A 17,500-nucleotide genomic window follows, 5' to 3' on the forward strand; every position below is an offset into this window, starting at 1 on the left:
TTGGGCCCGGGCCCCGATCGGCTGACGAACGCCTGACAAACGCCGTTCTTTGCCCGCTGGCAGCCCAGGAGGCCCAGCACCCGTGCAAGACAGGGTGAGGGCGGAAAATGACCCCTGTGTCCTGAGAAAGGAGAGAGCGGGCTGCTTCTTCAACATCCTGGGGGAGGAGCCCCATCTCTGGGGCCCAAAAGAAAATCTCACGCCTGCCTCCCAGAAGCCCTAGACCTTATGTAAACGAGGGGAGTCCTCAGGCAAAGGCAGACTCTGCCTGCCTTTTGGCCAATGTCACATGGCCTGCGGTCTGGAGAAATTTGCATACCCACAATCCCCTGCCAGGTTTCATGACTTTGGATGGGATTGCTTGCAAATAAAGTCATTCTGCCACGGGTTCGGAGCCCGATAGCATTCTCCATTCGCTTCATCTCAAAAAGCGTCATCGTGTGCACTGCTTCACTAAGTCACCCTGAGCTAGTGAGGTGTTGCATTTTTTGCGGCCGCAGTCGGGGCCACCAGAGCGCATACTCTGGTTTCTCTTCAAACCGAATAAATCTTTCGCCTTTTACTAAAGATTTCCGTGGAGAGGAACATTAAAGAGTTTCACTCAATTTTTTGAAGCCCTGCCAAGTGCAGGGTTACCTATGCTGGTTAAAAAAAAAAAGAAACAGAGCAAATGAAAGCGCAAAGCCTGCTTTTCAGCTGTTGGCTTGCACCCCCCAGCTGTCAGTCAGCCTTTGCAGGGGTCCTCGCAGCACAGCCAGGCTGATGCCTTGCAGTGGTAGCCAGAGGGGGGAGCCTTTAGCTAATGCTTGCTGCTGTCGCCACCTGCTGGTGAGCCAGCAGAGGCTGGCTCCAAGCTAGCATCCAGGAGGATATGGCCCCAGTGGGCAGGGGTTTGGGCCCGGGCCCCGATCGGCTGACGAACGCCTGACAAACGCCGTTCTTAGCCCGCTGGCAGCCCAGGAGGCCCAGCACCCGTGCAAGACAGGGTGAGGGCGGAAAATGACCCCTGTGTCCTGAGAAAGGAGAGAGCGGGCTGCTTCTTCAACATCCTGGGGGAGGAGCCCCATCTCTGGGGCCCAAAAGAAAATCTCACGCCTGCCTCCCAGAAGCCCTAGACCTTATGTAAACGAGGGGAGTCCTCAGGCAAAGGCAGACTCTGCCTGCCTTTTGGCCAATGTCACATGGCCTGCGGTCTGGAGAAATTTGCATACCCACAATCCCCTGCCAGGTTTCATGACTTTGGATGGGATTGCTTGCAAATAAAGTCATTCTGCCACGGGTTCGGAGCCCGATAGCATTCTCCATTCGCTTCATCTCAAAAAGCGTCATCGTGTGCACTGCTTCACTAAGTCACCCTGAGCTAGTGAGGTGTTGCATTTTTTGCGGCCGCAGTCGGGGCCACTAGAGCGCATACTCTGGTTTCTCTTCAAACCGAATAAATCTTTCGCCTTTTACTAAAGATTTCCGTGGAGAGGAACATTAAAGAGTTTCACTCAATTTTTTGAAGCCCTGCCAAGTGCAGGGTTACCTATGCTGGTTAAAAAAAAAAAGAAACAGAGCAAATAAAAGCGCAAAGCCTGCTTTTCAGCTGTTGGCTTGCACCCCCCAGCTGTCAGTCAGCCTTTGCAGGGGTCCTCGCAGCACAGCCAGGCTGATGCCTTGCAGTGGTAGCCAGAGGGGGGAGCCTTTAGCTAATGCTTGCTGCTGTCGCCACCTGCTGGTGAGCTAGCAGAGGCTGGCTCCAAGCTAGCATCCAGGAGGATATGGCCCCAGTGGGCAGGGGTTTGGGCCCGGGCCCCGATCGGCTGACGAACGCCTGACAAACGCCGTCCTTTGCCCGGCGGGCTTTGCCCTGGCGGGCAAAAGAACCTGGCAGCCCAGGAGGCCCAGCACCCGTGCAAGACAGGGTGAGGGCGGAAAATGACCCCTGTGTCCTGAGAAAGGAGAGAGCGGGCTGCTTTTTCAACATCCTGGGGGAGGAGCCCCATCTCTGGGGCCCAAAAGAAAATCTCACGCCTGCCTCCCAGAAGCCCTAGACCTTATGTAAACGAGGGGAGTCCTCAGGCAAAGGCAGACTCTGCCTGCCTTTTGGCCAATGTCACATGGCCTGCGGTCTGGAGAAATTTGCATACCCACAATCCCCTGCCAGGTTTCATGACTTTGGATGGGATTGCTTGCAAATAAAGTCATTCTGCCACGGGTTCGGAGCCCGATAGCATTCTCCATTCGCTTCATCTCAAAAAGCGTCATCGTGTGCACTGCTTCACTAAGTCACCCTGAGCTAGTGAGGTGTTGCATTTTTTGCGGCCGCAGTCGGGGCCACTAGAGCGCATACTCTGGTTTCTCTTCAAACCGAATAAATCTTTCGCCTTTTACTAAAGATTTCCGTGGAGAGGAACATTAAAGAGTTTCACTCAATTTTTTGAAGCCCTGCCAAGTGCAGGGTTACCTATGCTGGTTAAAAAAAAAAAGAAACAGAGCAAATAAAAGCGCAAAGCCTGCTTTTCAGCTGTTGGCTTGCACCCCCCAGCTGTCAGTCAGCCTTTGCAGGGGTCCTCGCAGCACAGCCAGGCTGATGCCTTGCAGTGGTAGCCAGAGGGGGGAGCCTTTAGCTAATGCTTGCTGCTGTCGCCACCTGCTGGTGAGCTAGCAGAGGCTGGCTCCAAGCTAGCATCCAGGAGGATATGGCCCCAGTGGGCAGGGGTTTGGGCCCGGGCCCCGATCGGCTGACGAACGCCTGACAAACGCCGTTCTTTGCCCGCTGGCAGCCCAGGAGGCCCAGCACCCGTGCAAGACAGGGTGAGGGCGGAAAATGATCCCTGTGTCCTGAGAAAGGAGAGAGCGGGCTGCTTCTTCAACATCCTGGGGGAGGAGCCCCATCTCTGGGGCCCAAAAGAAAATCTCACGCCTGCCTCCCAGAAGCCCTAGACCTTATGTAAACGAGGGGAGTCCTCAGGCAAAGGCAGACTCTGCCTGCCTTTTGGCCAATGTCACATGGCCTGCGGTCTGGAGAAATTTGCATACCCACAATCCCCTGCCAGGTTTCATGACTTTGGATGGGATTGCTTGCAAATAAAGTCATTCTGCCACGGGTTCGGAGCCCGATAGCATTCTCCATTCGCTTCATCTCAAAAAGCGTCATCGTGTGCACTGCTTCACTAAGTCACCCTGAGCTAGTGAGGTGTTGCATTTTTTGCGGCCGCAGTCGGGGCCACTAGAGCGCATACTCTGGTTTCTCTTCAAACCGAATAAATCTTTCGCCTTTTACTAAAGATTTCCGTGGAGAGGAACATTAAAGAGTTTCACTCAATTTTTTGAAGCCCTGCCAAGTGCAGGGTTACCTATGCTGGTTAAAAAAAAAAAGAAACAGAGCAAATGAAAGCGCAAAGCCTGCTTTTCAGCTGTTGGCTTGCACCCCCCAGCTGTCAGTCAGCCTTTGCAGGGGTCCTCGCAGCACAGCCAGGCTGATGCCTTGCAGTGGTAGCCAGAGGGGGGAGCCTTTAGCTAATGCTTGCTGCTGTCGCCACCTGCTGGTGAGCCAGCAGAGGCTGGCTGCAAGCTAGCATCCAGGAGGATATGGCCCCAGTGGGCAGGGGTTTGGGCCCGGGCCCCGATCGGCTGACGAACGCCTGACAAACGCCGTTCTTTGCCCGCTGGCAGCCCAGGAGGCCCAGCACCCGTGCAAGACAGGGTGAGGGCGGAAAATGACCCCTGTGTCCTGAGAAAGGAGAGAGCGGGCTGCTTCTTCAACATCCTGGGGGAGGAGCCCCATCTCTGGGGCCCAAAAGAAAATCTCACGCCTGCCTCCCAGAAGCCCTAGACCTTATGTAAACGAGGGGAGTCCTCAGGCAAAGGCAGACTCTGCCTGCCTTTTGGCCAATGTCACATGGCCTGCGGTCTGGAGAAATTTGCATACCCACAATCCCCTGCCAGGTTTCATGACTTTGGATGGGATTGCTTGCAAATAAAGTCATTCTGCCACGGGTTCGGAGCCCGATAGCATTCTCCATTCGCTTCATCTCAAAAAGCGTCATCGTGTGCACTGCTTCACTAAGTCACCCTGAGCTAGTGAGGTGTTGCATTTTTTGCGGCCGCAGTCGGGGCCACCAGAGCGCATACTCTGGTTTCTCTTCAAACCGAATAAATCTTTCGCCTTTTACTAAAGATTTCCGTGGAGAGGAACATTAAAGAGTTTCACTCAATTTTTTGAAGCCCTGCCAAGTGCAGGGTTACCTATGCTGGTTAAAAAAAAAAAGAAACAGAGCAAATGAAAGCGCAAAGCCTGCTTTTCAGCTGTTGGCTTGCACCCCCCAGCTGTCAGTCAGCCTTTGCAGGGGTCCTCGCAGCACAGCCAGGCTGATGCCTTGCAGTGGTAGCCAGAGGGGGGAGCCTTTAGCTAATGCTTGCTGCTGTCGCCACCTGCTGGTGAGCCAGCAGAGGCTGGCTCCAAGCTAGCATCCAGGAGGATATGGCCCCAGTGGGCAGGGGTTTGGGCCCGGGCCCCGATCGGCTGACGAACGCCTGACAAACGCCGTTCTTTGCCCGCTGGCAGCCCAGGAGGCCCAGCACCCGTGCAAGACAGGGTGAGGGCGGAAAATGACCCCTGTGTCCTGAGAAAGGAGAGAGCGGGCTGCTTCTTCAACATCCTGGGGGAGGAGCCCCATCTCTGGGGCCCAAAAGAAAATCTCACGCCTGCCTCCCAGAAGCCCTAGACCTTATGTAAACGAGGGGAGTCCTCAGGCAAAGGCAGACTCTGCCTGCCTTTTGGCCAATGTCACATGGCCTGCGGTCTGGAGAAATTTGCATACCCACAATCCCCTGCCAGGTTTCATGACTTTGGATGGGATTGCTTGCAAATAAAGTCATTCTGCCACGGGTTCGGAGCCCGATAGCATTCTCCATTCGCTTCATCTCAAAAAGCGTCATCGTGTGCACTGCTTCACTAAGTCACCCTGAGCTAGTGAGGTGTTGCATTTTTTGCGGCCGCAGTCGGGGCCACTAGAGCGCATACTCTGGTTTCTCTTCAAACCGAATAAATCTTTCGCCTTTTACTAAAGATTTCCGTGGAGAGGAACATTAAAGAGTTTCACTCAATTTTTTGAAGCCCTGCCAAGTGCAGGGTTACCTATGCTGGTTAAAAAAAAAAAGAAACAGAGCAAATAAAAGCGCAAAGCCTGCTTTTCAGCTGTTGGCTTGCACCCCCCAGCTGTCAGTCAGCCTTTGCAGGGGTCCTCGCAGCACAGCCAGGCTGATGCCTTGCAGTGGTAGCCAGAGGGGGGAGCCTTTAGCTAATGCTTGCTGCTGTCGCCACCTGCTGGTGAGCTAGCAGAGGCTGGCTCCAAGCTAGCATCCAGGAGGATATGGCCCCAGTGGGCAGGGGTTTGGGCCCGGGCCCCGATCGGCTGACGAACGCCTGACAAACGCCGTCCTTTGCCCGGCGGGCTTTGCCCTGGCGGGCAAAAGAACCTGGCAGCCCAGGAGGCCCAGCACCCGTGCAAGACAGGGTGAGGGCGGAAAATGACCCCTGTGTCCTGAGAAAGGAGAGAGCGGGCTGCTTTTTCAACATCCTGGGGGAGGAGCCCCATCTCTGGGGCCCAAAAGAAAATCTCACGCCTGCCTCCCAGAAGCCCTAGACCTTATGTAAACGAGGGGAGTCCTCAGGCAAAGGCAGACTCTGCCTGCCTTTTGGCCAATGTCACATGGCCTGCGGTCTGGAGAAATTTGCATACCCACAATCCCCTGCCAGGTTTCATGACTTTGGATGGGATTGCTTGCAAATAAAGTCATTCTGCCACGGGTTCGGAGCCCGATAGCATTCTCCATTCGCTTCATCTCAAAAAGCGTCATCGTGTGCACTGCTTCACTAAGTCACCCTGAGCTAGTGAGGTGTTGCATTTTTTGCGGCCGCAGTCGGGGCCACTAGAGCGCATACTCTGGTTTCTCTTCAAACCGAATAAATCTTTCGCCTTTTACTAAAGATTTCCGTGGAGAGGAACATTAAAGAGTTTCACTCAATTTTTTGAAGCCCTGCCAAGTGCAGGGTTACCTATGCTGGTTAAAAAAAAAAAGAAACAGAGCAAATGAAAGCGCAAAGCCTGCTTTTCAGCTGTTGGCTTGCACCCCCCAGCTGTCAGTCAGCCTTTGCAGGGGTCCTCGCAGCACAGCCAGGCTGATGCTTTGCAGTGGTAGCCAGAGGGGGGAGCCTTTAGCTAATGCTTGCTGCTGTCGCCACCTGCTGGTGAGCCAGCAGAGGCTGGCTCCAAGCTAGCATCCAGGAGGATATGGCCCCAGTGGGCAGGGGTTTGGGCCCGGGCCCCGATCGGCTGACGAACGCCTGACAAACGCCGTTCTTTGCCCGCTGGCAGCCCAGGAGGCCCAGCACCCGTGCAAGACAGGGTGAGGGCGGAAAATGATCCCTGTGTCCTGAGAAAGGAGAGAGCGGGCTGCTTCTTCAACATCCTGGGGGAGGAGCCCCATCTCTGGGGCCCAAAAGAAAATCTCACGCCTGCCTCCCAGAAGCCCTAGACCTTATGTAAACGAGGGGAGTCCTCAGGCAAAGGCAGACTCTGCCTGCCTTTTGGCCAATGTCACATGGCCTGCGGTCTGGAGAAATTTGCATACCCACAATCCCCTGCCAGGTTTCATGACTTTGGATGGGATTGCTTGCAAATAAAGTCATTCTGCCACGGGTTCGGAGCCCGATAGCATTCTCCATTCGCTTCATCTCAAAAAGCGTCATCGTGTGCACTGCTTCACTAAGTCACCCTGAGCTAGTGAGGTGTTGCATTTTTTGCGGCCGCAGTCGGGGCCACTAGAGCGCATACTCTGGTTTCTCTTCAAACCGAATAAATCTTTCGCCTTTTACTAAAGATTTCCGTGGAGAGGAACATTAAAGAGTTTCACTCAATTTTTTGAAGCCCTGCCAAGTGCAGGGTTACCTATGCTGGTTAAAAAAAAAAAGAAACAGAGCAAATGAAAGCGCAAAGCCTGCTTTTCAGCTGTTGGCTTGCACCCCCCAGCTGTCAGTCAGCCTTTGCAGGGGTCCTCGCAGCACAGCCAGGCTGATGCCTTGCAGTGGTAGCCAGAGGGGGGAGCCTTTAGCTAATGCTTGCTGCTGTCGCCACCTGCTGGTGAGCTAGCAGAGGCTGGCTCCAAGCTAGCATCCAGGAGGATATGGCCCCAGTGGGCAGGGGTTTGGGCCCGGGCCCCGATCGGCTGACGAACGCCTGACAAACGCCGTTCTTTGCCCGCTGGCAGCCCAGGAGGCCCAGCACCCGTGCAAGACAGGGTGAGGGCGGAAAATGACCCCTGTGTCCTGAGAAAGGAGAGAGCGGGCTGCTTCTTCAACATCCTGGGGGAGGAGCCCCATCTCTGGGGCCCAAAAGAAAATCTCACGCCTGCCTCCCAGAAGCCCTAGACCTTATGTAAACGAGGGGAGTCCTCAGGCAAAGGCAGACTCTGCCTGCCTTTTGGCCAATGTCACATGGCCTGCGGTCTGGAGAAATTTGCATACCCACAATCCCCTGCCAGGTTTCATGACTTTGGATGGGATTGCTTGCAAATAAAGTCATTCTGCCACGGGTTCGGAGCCCGATAGCATTCTCCATTCGCTTCATCTCAAAAAGCGTCATCGTGTGCACTGCTTCACTAAGTCACCCTGAGCTAGTGAGGTGTTGCATTTTTTGCGGCCGCAGTCGGGGCCACCAGAGCGCATACTCTGGTTTCTCTTCAAACCGAATAAATCTTTCGCCTTTTACTAAAGATTTCCGTGGAGAGGAACATTAAAGAGTTTCACTCAATTTTTTGAAGCCCTGCCAAGTGCAGGGTTACCTATGCTGGTTAAAAAAAAAAAGAAACAGAGCAAATGAAAGCGCAAAGCCTGCTTTTCAGCTGTTGGCTTGCACCCCCCAGCTGTCAGTCAGCCTTTGCAGGGGTCCTCGCAGCACAGCCAGGCTGATGCCTTGCAGTGGTAGCCAGAGGGGGGAGCCTTTAGCTAATGCTTGCTGCTGTCGCCACCTGCTGGTGAGCCAGCAGAGGCTGGCTCCAAGCTAGCATCCAGGAGGATATGGCCCCAGTGGGCAGGGGTTTGGGCCCGGGCCCCGATCGGCTGACGAACGCCTGACAAACGCCGTTCTTTGCCCGCTGGCAGCCCAGGAGGCCCAGCACCCGTGCAAGACAGGGTGAGGGCGGAAAATGACCCCTGTGTCCTGAGAAAGGAGAGAGCGGGCTGCTTCTTCAACATCCTGGGGGAGGAGCCCCATCTCTGGGGCCCAAAAGAAAATCTCACGCCTGCCTCCCAGAAGCCCTAGACCTTATGTAAACGAGGGGAGTCCTCAGGCAAAGGCAGACTCTGCCTGCCTTTTGGCCAATGTCACATGGCCTGCGGTCTGGAGAAATTTGCATACCCACAATCCCCTGCCAGGTTTCATGACTTTGGATGGGATTGCTTGCAAATAAAGTCATTCTGCCACGGGTTCGGAGCCCGATAGCATTCTCCATTCGCTTCATCTCAAAAAGCGTCATCGTGTGCACTGCTTCACTAAGTCACCCTGAGCTAGTGAGGTGTTGCATTTTTTGCGGCCGCAGTCGGGGCCACTAGAGCGCATACTCTGGTTTCTCTTCAAACCGAATAAATCTTTCGCCTTTTACTAAAGATTTCCGTGGAGAGGAACATTAAAGAGTTTCACTCAATTTTTTGAAGCCCTGCCAAGTGCAGGGTTACCTATGCTGGTTAAAAAAAAAAAGAAACAGAGCAAATGAAAGCGCAAAGCCTGCTTTTCAGCTGTTGGCTTGCACCCCCCAGCTGTCAGTCAGCCTTTGCAGGGGTCCTCGCAGCACAGCCAGGCTGATGCTTTGCAGTGGTAGCCAGAGGGGGGAGCCTTTAGCTAATGCTTGCTGCTGTCGCCACCTGCTGGTGAGCCAGCAGAGGCTGGCTCCAAGCTAGCATCCAGGAGGATATGGCCCCAGTGGGCAGGGGTTTGGGCCCGGGCCCCGATCGGCTGACGAACGCCTGACAAACGCCGTTCTTTGCCCGCTGGCAGCCCAGGAGGCCCAGCACCCGTGCAAGACAGGGTGAGGGCGGAAAATGATCCCTGTGTCCTGAGAAAGGAGAGAGCGGGCTGCTTCTTCAACATCCTGGGGGAGGAGCCCCATCTCTGGGGCCCAAAAGAAAATCTCACGCCTGCCTCCCAGAAGCCCTAGACCTTATGTAAACGAGGGGAGTCCTCAGGCAAAGGCAGACTCTGCCTGCCTTTTGGCCAATGTCACATGGCCTGCGGTCTGGAGAAATTTGCATACCCACAATCCCCTGCCAGGTTTCATGACTTTGGATGGGATTGCTTGCAAATAAAGTCATTCTGCCACGGGTTCGGAGCCCGATAGCATTCTCCATTCGCTTCATCTCAAAAAGCGTCATCGTGTGCACTGCTTCACTAAGTCACCCTGAGCTAGTGAGGTGTTGCATTTTTTGCGGCCGCAGTCGGGGCCACTAGAGCGCATACTCTGGTTTCTCTTCAAACCGAATAAATCTTTCGCCTTTTACTAAAGATTTCCGTGGAGAGGAACATTAAAGAGTTTCACTCAATTTTTTGAAGCCCTGCCAAGTGCAGGGTTACCTATGCTGGTTAAAAAAAAAAAGAAACAGAGCAAATAAAAGCGCAAAGCCTGCTTTTCAGCTGTTGGCTTGCACCCCCCAGCTGTCAGTCAGCCTTTGCAGGGGTCCTCGCAGCACAGCCAGGCTGATGCCTTGCAGTGGTAGCCAGAGGGGGGAGCCTTTAGCTAATGCTTGCTGCTGTCGCCACCTGCTGGTGAGCCAGCAGAGGCTGGCTCCAAGCTAGCATCCAGGAGGATATGGCCCCAGTGGGCAGGGGTTTGGGCCCGGGCCCCGATCGGCTGACGAACGCCTGACAAACGCCGTTCTTTGCCCGCTGGCAGCCCAGGAGGCCCAGCACCCGTGCAAGACAGGGTGAGGGCGGAAAATGATCCCTGTGTCCTGAGAAAGGAGAGAGCGGGCTGCTTCTTCAACATCCTGGGGGAGGAGCCCCATCTCTGGGGCCCAAAAGAAAATCTCACGCCTGCCTCCCAGAAGCCCTAGACCTTATGTAAACGAGGGGAGTCCTCAGGCAAAGGCAGACTCTGCCTGCCTTTTGGCCAATGTCACATGGCCTGCGGTCTGGAGAAATTTGCATACCCACAATCCCCTGCCAGGTTTCATGACTTTGGATGGGATTGCTTGCAAATAAAGTCATTCTGCCACGGGTTCGGAGCCCGATAGCATTCTCCATTCGCTTCATCTCAAAAAGCGTCATCGTGTGCACTGCTTCACTAAGTCACCCTGAGCTAGTGAGGTGTTGCATTTTTTGCGGCCGCAGTCGGGGCCACTAGAGCGCATACTCTGGTTTCTCTTCAAACCGAATAAATCTTTCGCCTTTTACTAAAGATTTCCGTGGAGAGGAACATTAAAGAGTTTCACTCAATTTTTTGAAGCCCTGCCAAGTGCAGGGTTACCTATGCTGGTTAAAAAAAAAAAGAAACAGAGCAAATGAAAGCGCAAAGCCTGCTTTTCAGCTGTTGGCTTGCACCCCCCAGCTGTCAGTCAGCCTTTGCAGGGGTCCTCGCAGCACAGCCAGGCTGATGCCTTGCAGTGGTAGCCAGAGGGGGGAGCCTTTAGCTAATGCTTGCTGCTGTCGCCACCTGCTGGTGAGCCAGCAGAGGCTGGCTCCAAGCTAGCATCCAGGAGGATATGGCCCCAGTGGGCAGGGGTTTGGGCCCGGGCCCCGATCGGCTGACGAACGCCTGACAAACGCCGTCCTTTGCCCGCTGGCAGCCCAGGAGGCCCAGCACCCGTGCAAGACAGGGTGAGGGCGGAAAATGACCCCTGTGTCCTGAGAAAGGAGAGAGCGGGCTGCTTCTTCAACATCCTGGGGGAGGAGCCCCATCTCTGGGGCCCAAAAGAAAATCTCACGCCTGCCTCCCAGAAGCCCTAGACCTTATGTAAACGAGGGGAGTCCTCAGGCAAAGGCAGACTCTGCCTGCCTTTTGGCCAATGTCACATGGCCTGCGGTCTGGAGAAATTTGCATACCCACAATCCCCTGCCAGGTTTCATGACTTTGGATGGGATTGCTTGCAAATAAAGTCATTCTGCCACGGGTTCGGAGCCCGATAGCATTCTCCATTCGCTTCATCTCAAAAAGCGTCATCGTGTGCACTGCTTCACTAAGTCACCCTGAGCTAGTGAGGTGTTGCATTTTTTGCGGCCGCAGTCGGGGCCACTAGAGCGCATACTCTGGTTTCTCTTCAAACCGAATAAATCTTTCGCCTTTTACTAAAGATTTCCGTGGAGAGGAACATTAAAGAGTTTCACTCAATTTTTTGAAGCCCTGCCAAGTGCAGGTTTACCTATGCTGGTTAAAAAGAAACAGAGCAAATGAAAGCGCAAAGCCTGCTTTTCAGCTGTTGGCTTGCACCCCCCAGCTGTCAGTCAGCCTTTGCAGGGGTCCTCGCAGCACAGCCAGGCTGATGCCTTGCAGTGGTAGCCAGAGGGGGGAGCCTTTAGCTAATGCTTGCTGCTGTCGCCACCTGCTGGTGAGCCAGCAGAGGTTGGCTGCAAGCTAGCATCCAGGAGGATATGGCCCCAGTGGGCAGGGGTTTGGGCCCGGGCCCCGATCGGCTGACGAACGCCTGACAAACGCCGTTCTTTGCCCGCTGGCAGCCCAGGAGGCCCAGCACCCGTGCAAGACAGGGTGAGGGCGGAAAATGACCCCTGTGTCCTGAGAAAGGAGAGAGCGGGCTGCTTCTTCAACATCCTGGGGGAGGAGCCCCATCTCTGGGGCCCAAAAGAAAATCTCACGCCTGCCTCCCAGAAGCCCTAGACCTTATGTAAACGAGGGGAGTCCTCAGGCAAAGGCAGACTCTGCCTGCCTTTTGGCCAATGTCACATGGCCTGCGGTCTGGAGAAATTTGCATACCCACAATCCCCTGCCAGGTTTCATGACTTTGGATGGGATTGCTTGCAAATAAAGTCATTCTGCCACGGGTTCGGAGCCCGATAGCATTCTCCATTCGCTTCATCTCAAAAAGCGTCATCGTGTGCACTGCTTCACTAAGTCACCCTGAGCTAGTGAGGTGTTGCATTTTTTGCGGCCGCAGTCGGGGCCACCAGAGCGCATACTCTGGTTTCTCTTCAAACCGAATAAATCTTTCGCCTTTTACTAAAGATTTCCGTGGAGAGGAACATTAAAGAGTTTCACTCAATTTTTTGAAGCCCTGCCAAGTGCAGGGTTACCTATGCTGGTTAAAAAAAAAAAGAAACAGAGCAAATGAAAGCGCAAAGCCTGCTTTTCAGCTGTTGGCTTGCACCCCCCAGCTGTCAGTCAGCCTTTGCAGGGGTCCTCGCAGCACAGCCAGGCTGATGCCTTGCAGTGGTAGCCAGAGGGGGGAGCCTTTAGCTAATGCTTGCTGCTGTCGCCACCTGCTGGTGAGCCAGCAGAGGCTGGCTGCAAGCTAGCATCCAGGAGGATATGGCCCCAGTGGGCAGGGGTTTGGGCCCGGGCCCCGATCGGCTGACGAACGCCTGACAAACGCCGTTCTTTGCCCGCTGGCAGCCCAGGAGGCCCAGCACCCGTGCAAGACAGGGTGAGGGCGGAAAATGACCCCTGTGTCCTGAGAAAGGAGAGAGCGGGCTGCTTCTTCAACATCCTGGGGGAGGAGCCCCATCTCTGGGGCCCAAAAGAAAATCTCACGCCTGCCTCCCAGAAGCCCTAGACCTTATGTAAACGAGGGGAGTCCTCAGGCAAAGGCAGACTCTGCCTGCCTTTTGGCCAATGTCACATGGCCTGCGGTCTGGAGAAATTTGCATACCCACAATCCCCTGCCAGGTTTCATGACTTTGGATGGGATTGCTTGCAAATAAAGTCATTCTGCCACGGGTTCGGAGCCCGATAGCATTCTCCATTCGCTTCATCTCAAAAAGCGTCATCGTGTGCACTGCTTCACTAAGTCACCCTGAGCTAGTGAGGTGTTGCATTTTTTGCGGCCGCAGTCGGGGCCACCAGAGCGCATACTCTGGTTTCTCTTCAAACCGAATAAATCTTTCGCCTTTTACTAAAGATTTCCGTGGAGAGGAACATTAAAGAGTTTCACTCAATTTTTTGAAGCCCTGCCAAGTGCAGGGTTACCTATGCTGGTTAAAAAAAAAAAGAAACAGAGCAAATGAAAGCGCAAAGCCTGCTTTTCAGCTGTTGGCTTGCACCCCCCAGCTGTCAGTCAGCCTTTGCAGGGGTCCTCGCAGCACAGCCAGGCTGATGCCTTGCAGTGGTAGCCAGAGGGGGGAGCCTTTAGCTAATGCTTGCTGCTGTCGCCACCTGCTGGTGAGCCAGCAGAGGCTGGCTCCAAGCTAGCATCCAGGAGGATATGGCCCCAGTGGGCAGGGGTTTGGGCCCGGGCCCCGATCGGCTGACGAACGCCTGACAAACGCCGTTCTTTGCCCGCTGGCAGCCCAGGAGGCCCAGCACCCGTGCAAGACAGGGTGAGGGCGGAAAATGACCCCTGTGTCCTGAGAAAGGAGAGAGCGGGCTGCTTCTTCAACATCCTGGGGGAGGAGCCCCATCTCTGGGGCCCAAAAGAAAATCTCACGCCTGCCTCCCAGAAGCCCTAGACCTTATGTAAACGAGGGGAGTCCTCAGGCAAAGGCAGACTCTGCCTGCCTTTTGGCCAATGTCACATGGCCTGCGGTCTGGAGAAATTTGCATACCCACAATCCCCTGCCAGGTTTCATGACTTTGGATGGGATTGCTTGCAAATAAAGTCATTCTGCCACGGGTTCGGAGCCCGATAGCATTCTCCATTCGCTTCATCTCAAAAAGCGTCATCGTGTGCACTGCTTCACTAAGTCACCCTGAGCTAGTGAGGTGTTGCATTTTTTGCGGCCGCAGTCGGGGCCACTAGAGCGCATACTCTGGTTTCTCTTCAAACCGAATAAATCTTTCGCCTTTTACTAAAGATTTCCGTGGAGAGGAACATTAAAGAGTTTCACTCAATTTTTTGAAGCCCTGCCAAGTGCAGGGTTACCTATGCTGGTTAAAAAAAAAAAGAAACAGAGCAAATAAAAGCGCAAAGCCTGCTTTTCAGCTGTTGGCTTGCACCCCCCAGCTGTCAGTCAGCCTTTGCAGGGGTCCTCGCAGCACAGCCAGGCTGATGCCTTGCAGTGGTAGCCAGAGGGGGGAGCCTTTAGCTAATGCTTGCTGCTGTCGCCACCTGCTGGTGAGCTAGCAGAGGCTGGCTCCAAGCTAGCATCCAGGAGGATATGGCCCCAGTGGGCAGGGGTTTGGGCCCGGGCCCCGATCGGCTGACGAACGCCTGACAAACGCCGTCCTTTGCCCGGCGGGCTTTGCCCTGGCGGGCAAAAGAACCTGGCAGCCCAGGAGGCCCAGCACCCGTGCAAGACAGGGTGAGGGCGGAAAATGACCCCTGTGTCCTGAGAAAGGAGAGAGCGGGCTGCTTTTTCAACATCCTGGGGGAGGAGCCCCATCTCTGGGGCCCAAAAGAAAATCTCACGCCTGCCTCCCAGAAGCCCTAGACCTTATGTAAACGAGGGGAGTCCTCAGGCAAAGGCAGACTCTGCCTGCCTTTTGGCCAATGTCACATGGCCTGCGGTCTGGAGAAATTTGCATACCCACAATCCCCTGCCAGGTTTCATGACTTTGGATGGGATTGCTTGCAAATAAAGTCATTCTGCCACGGGTTCGGAGCCCGATAGCATTCTCCATTCGCTTCATCTCAAAAAGCGTCATCGTGTGCACTGCTTCACTAAGTCACCCTGAGCTAGTGAGGTGTTGCATTTTTTGCGGCCGCAGTCGGGGCCACTAGAGCGCATACTCTGGTTTCTCTTCAAACCGAATAAATCTTTCGCCTTTTACTAAAGATTTCCGTGGAGAGGAACATTAAAGAGTTTCACTCAATTTTTTGAAGCCCTGCCAAGTGCAGGGTTACCTATGCTGGTTAAAAAAAAAAAGAAACAGAGCAAATGAAAGCGCAAAGCCTGCTTTTCAGCTGTTGGCTTGCACCCCCCAGCTGTCAGTCAGCCTTTGCAGGGGTCCTCGCAGCACAGCCAGGCTGATGCCTTGCAGTGGTAGCCAGAGGGGGGAGCCTTTAGCTAATGCTTGCTGCTGTCGCCACCTGCTGGTGAGCCAGCAGAGGCTGGCTCCAAGCTAGCATCCAGGAGGATATGGCCCCAGTGGGCAGGGGTTTGGGCCCGGGCCCCGATCGGCTGACGAACGCCTGACAAACGCCGTCCTTTGCCCGCTGGCAGCCCAGGAGGCCCAGCACCCGTGCAAGACAGGGTGAGGGCGGAAAATGACCCCTGTGTCCTGAGAAAGGAGAGAGCGGGCTGCTTCTTCAACATCCTGGGGGAGGAGCCCCATCTCTGGGGCCCAAAAGAAAATCTCACGCCTGCCTCCCAGAAGCCCTAGACCTTATGTAAACGAGGGGAGTCCTCAGGCAAAGGCAGACTCTGCCTGCCTTTTGGCCAATGTCACATGGCCTGCGGTCTGGAGAAATTTGCATACCCACAATCCCCTGCCAGGTTTCATGACTTTGGATGGGATTGCTTGCAAATAAAGTCATTCTGCCACGGGTTCGGAGCCCGATAGCATTCTCCATTCGCTTCATCTCAAAAAGCGTCATCGTGTGCACTGCTTCACTAAGTCACCCTGAGCTAGTGAGGTGTTGCATTTTTTGCGGCCGCAGTCGGGGCCACTAGAGCGCATACTCTGGTTTCTCTTCAAACCGAATAAATCTTTCGCCTTTTACTAAAGATTTCCGTGGAGAGGAACATTAAAGAGTTTCACTCAATTTTTTGAAGCCCTGCCAAGTGCAGGTTTACCTATGCTGGTTAAAAAGAAACAGAGCAAATGAAAGCGCAAAGCCTGCTTTTCAGCTGTTGGCTTGCACCCCCCAGCTGTCAGTCAGCCTTTGCAGGGGTCCTCGCAGCACAGCCAGGCTGATGCCTTGCAGTGGTAGCCAGAGGGGGGAGCCTTTAGCTAATGCTTGCTGCTGTCGCCACCTGCTGGTGAGCCAGCAGAGGTTGGCTGCAAGCTAGCATCCAGGAGGATATGGCCCCAGTGGGCAGGGGTTTGGGCCCGGGCCCCGATCGGCTGACGAACGCCTGACAAACGCCGTTCTTTGCCCGCTGGCAGCCCAGGAGGCCCAGCACCCGTGCAAGACAGGGTGAGGGCGGAAAATGACCCCTGTGTCCTGAGAAAGGAGAGAGCGGGCTGCTTCTTCAACATCCTGGGGGAGGAGCCCCATCTCTGGGGCCCAAAAGAAAATCTCACGCCTGCCTCCCAGAAGCCCTAGACCTTATGTAAACGAGGGGAGTCCTCAGGCAAAGGCAGACTCTGCCTGCCTTTTGGCCAATGTCACATGGCCTGCGGTCTGGAGAAATTTGCATACCCACAATCCCCTGCCAGGTTTCATGACTTTGGATGGGATTGCTTGCAAATAAAGTCATTCTGCCACGGGTTCGGAGCCCGATAGCATTCTCCATTCGCTTCATCTCAAAAAGCGTCATCGTGTGCACTGCTTCACTAAGTCACCCTGAGCTAGTGAGGTGTTGCATTTTTTGCGGCCGCAGTCGGGGCCACCAGAGCGCATACTCTGGTTTCTCTTCAAACCGAATAAATCTTTCGCCTTTTACTAAAGATTTCCGTGGAGAGGAACATTAAAGAGTTTCACTCAATTTTTTGAAGCCCTGCCAAGTGCAGGGTTACCTATGCTGGTTAAAAAAAAAAAGAAACAGAGCAAATGAAAGCGCAAAGCCTGCTTTTCAGCTGTTGGCTTGCACCCCCCAGCTGTCAGTCAGCCTTTGCAGGGGTCCTCGCAGCACAGCCAGGCTGATGCCTTGCAGTGGTAGCCAGAGGGGGGAGCCTTTAGCTAATGCTTGCTGCTGTCGCCACCTGCTGGTGAGCCAGCAGAGGCTGGCTGCAAGCTAGCATCCAGGAGGATATGGCCCCAGTGGGCAGGGGTTTGGGCCCGGGCCCCGATCGGCTGACGAACGCCTGACAAACGCCGTTCTTTGCCCGCTGGCAGCCCAGGAGGCCCAGCACCCGTGCAAGACAGGGTGAGGGCGGAAAATGACCCCTGTGTCCTGAGAAAGGAGAGAGCGGGCTGCTTCTTCAACATCCTGGGGGAGGAGCCCCATCTCTGGGGCCCAAAAGAAAATCTCACGCCTGCCTCCCAGAAGCCCTAGACCTTATGTAAACGAGGGGAGTCCTCAGGCAAAGGCAGACTCTGCCTGCCTTTTGGCCAATGTCACATGGCCTGCGGTCTGGAGAAATTTGCATACCCACAATCCCCTGCCAGGTTTCATGACTTTGGATGGGATTGCTTGCAAATAAAGTCATTCTGCCACGGGTTCGGAGCCCGATAGCATTCTCCATTCGCTTCATCTCAAAAAGCGTCATCGTGTGCACTGCTTCACTAAGTCACCCTGAGCTAGTGAGG

The 17,500-nt window shown here is 54.6% G+C and overlaps 19 non-coding genes across 19 annotated transcripts; all 19 read left to right on the forward strand.

The window, feature by feature from the left end:
* Positions 1 to 518: 518 nt before the first annotated feature.
* LOC138563526 (U5 spliceosomal RNA) lies at positions 519 to 634 on the forward strand. The gene has a single exon (XR_011299504.1). It is a non-coding gene; the product is annotated as a U5 spliceosomal RNA (small nuclear RNA).
* Positions 635 to 1,410: 776 nt separating this feature from the next.
* On the forward strand, positions 1,411 to 1,526 carry LOC138563527 (U5 spliceosomal RNA). The gene has a single exon (XR_011299505.1). It is a non-coding gene; the product is annotated as a U5 spliceosomal RNA (small nuclear RNA).
* An 805-nt stretch (positions 1,527 to 2,331) lies between these two features.
* On the forward strand, positions 2,332 to 2,447 carry LOC138563528 (U5 spliceosomal RNA). Its single transcript, XR_011299506.1, has one exon. It is a non-coding gene; the product is annotated as a U5 spliceosomal RNA (small nuclear RNA).
* Positions 2,448 to 3,223: 776 nt separating this feature from the next.
* On the forward strand, positions 3,224 to 3,339 carry LOC138563529 (U5 spliceosomal RNA). Its single transcript, XR_011299507.1, has one exon. It is a non-coding gene; the product is annotated as a U5 spliceosomal RNA (small nuclear RNA).
* A 776-nt stretch (positions 3,340 to 4,115) lies between these two features.
* Positions 4,116 to 4,231, forward strand: LOC138563530 (U5 spliceosomal RNA). The gene has a single exon (XR_011299508.1). It is a non-coding gene; the product is annotated as a U5 spliceosomal RNA (small nuclear RNA).
* A 776-nt stretch (positions 4,232 to 5,007) lies between these two features.
* LOC138563531 (U5 spliceosomal RNA) lies at positions 5,008 to 5,123 on the forward strand. The gene has a single exon (XR_011299509.1). It is a non-coding gene; the product is annotated as a U5 spliceosomal RNA (small nuclear RNA).
* Positions 5,124 to 5,928: 805 nt separating this feature from the next.
* On the forward strand, positions 5,929 to 6,044 carry LOC138563533 (U5 spliceosomal RNA). The gene has a single exon (XR_011299511.1). It is a non-coding gene; the product is annotated as a U5 spliceosomal RNA (small nuclear RNA).
* Positions 6,045 to 6,820: 776 nt separating this feature from the next.
* On the forward strand, positions 6,821 to 6,936 carry LOC138563534 (U5 spliceosomal RNA). The gene has a single exon (XR_011299512.1). It is a non-coding gene; the product is annotated as a U5 spliceosomal RNA (small nuclear RNA).
* A 776-nt stretch (positions 6,937 to 7,712) lies between these two features.
* On the forward strand, positions 7,713 to 7,828 carry LOC138563535 (U5 spliceosomal RNA). The gene has a single exon (XR_011299513.1). It is a non-coding gene; the product is annotated as a U5 spliceosomal RNA (small nuclear RNA).
* Positions 7,829 to 8,604: 776 nt separating this feature from the next.
* Positions 8,605 to 8,720, forward strand: LOC138563536 (U5 spliceosomal RNA). Its single transcript, XR_011299514.1, has one exon. It is a non-coding gene; the product is annotated as a U5 spliceosomal RNA (small nuclear RNA).
* Positions 8,721 to 9,496: 776 nt separating this feature from the next.
* LOC138563537 (U5 spliceosomal RNA) lies at positions 9,497 to 9,612 on the forward strand. Its single transcript, XR_011299515.1, has one exon. It is a non-coding gene; the product is annotated as a U5 spliceosomal RNA (small nuclear RNA).
* A 776-nt stretch (positions 9,613 to 10,388) lies between these two features.
* LOC138563538 (U5 spliceosomal RNA) lies at positions 10,389 to 10,504 on the forward strand. The gene has a single exon (XR_011299516.1). It is a non-coding gene; the product is annotated as a U5 spliceosomal RNA (small nuclear RNA).
* Positions 10,505 to 11,280: 776 nt separating this feature from the next.
* LOC138565000 (U5 spliceosomal RNA) lies at positions 11,281 to 11,396 on the forward strand. The gene has a single exon (XR_011300922.1). It is a non-coding gene; the product is annotated as a U5 spliceosomal RNA (small nuclear RNA).
* A 770-nt stretch (positions 11,397 to 12,166) lies between these two features.
* Positions 12,167 to 12,282, forward strand: LOC138563539 (U5 spliceosomal RNA). Its single transcript, XR_011299517.1, has one exon. It is a non-coding gene; the product is annotated as a U5 spliceosomal RNA (small nuclear RNA).
* A 776-nt stretch (positions 12,283 to 13,058) lies between these two features.
* On the forward strand, positions 13,059 to 13,174 carry LOC138563540 (U5 spliceosomal RNA). The gene has a single exon (XR_011299518.1). It is a non-coding gene; the product is annotated as a U5 spliceosomal RNA (small nuclear RNA).
* A 776-nt stretch (positions 13,175 to 13,950) lies between these two features.
* On the forward strand, positions 13,951 to 14,066 carry LOC138563541 (U5 spliceosomal RNA). Its single transcript, XR_011299519.1, has one exon. It is a non-coding gene; the product is annotated as a U5 spliceosomal RNA (small nuclear RNA).
* Positions 14,067 to 14,871: 805 nt separating this feature from the next.
* Positions 14,872 to 14,987, forward strand: LOC138563542 (U5 spliceosomal RNA). Its single transcript, XR_011299520.1, has one exon. It is a non-coding gene; the product is annotated as a U5 spliceosomal RNA (small nuclear RNA).
* A 776-nt stretch (positions 14,988 to 15,763) lies between these two features.
* On the forward strand, positions 15,764 to 15,879 carry LOC138565001 (U5 spliceosomal RNA). The gene has a single exon (XR_011300923.1). It is a non-coding gene; the product is annotated as a U5 spliceosomal RNA (small nuclear RNA).
* Positions 15,880 to 16,649: 770 nt separating this feature from the next.
* LOC138563544 (U5 spliceosomal RNA) lies at positions 16,650 to 16,765 on the forward strand. Its single transcript, XR_011299522.1, has one exon. It is a non-coding gene; the product is annotated as a U5 spliceosomal RNA (small nuclear RNA).
* The last annotated feature ends 735 nt before the right edge of the window (positions 16,766 to 17,500 follow it).

Source organism: Ambystoma mexicanum, chromosome 1q (genome assembly GCF_040938575.1).
Source record: "Ambystoma mexicanum isolate Mex_15411 chromosome 1q, UKY_AmexF1_1, whole genome shotgun sequence".
Lineage (NCBI taxonomy): Eukaryota > Metazoa > Chordata > Amphibia > Caudata > Ambystomatidae > Ambystoma > Ambystoma mexicanum.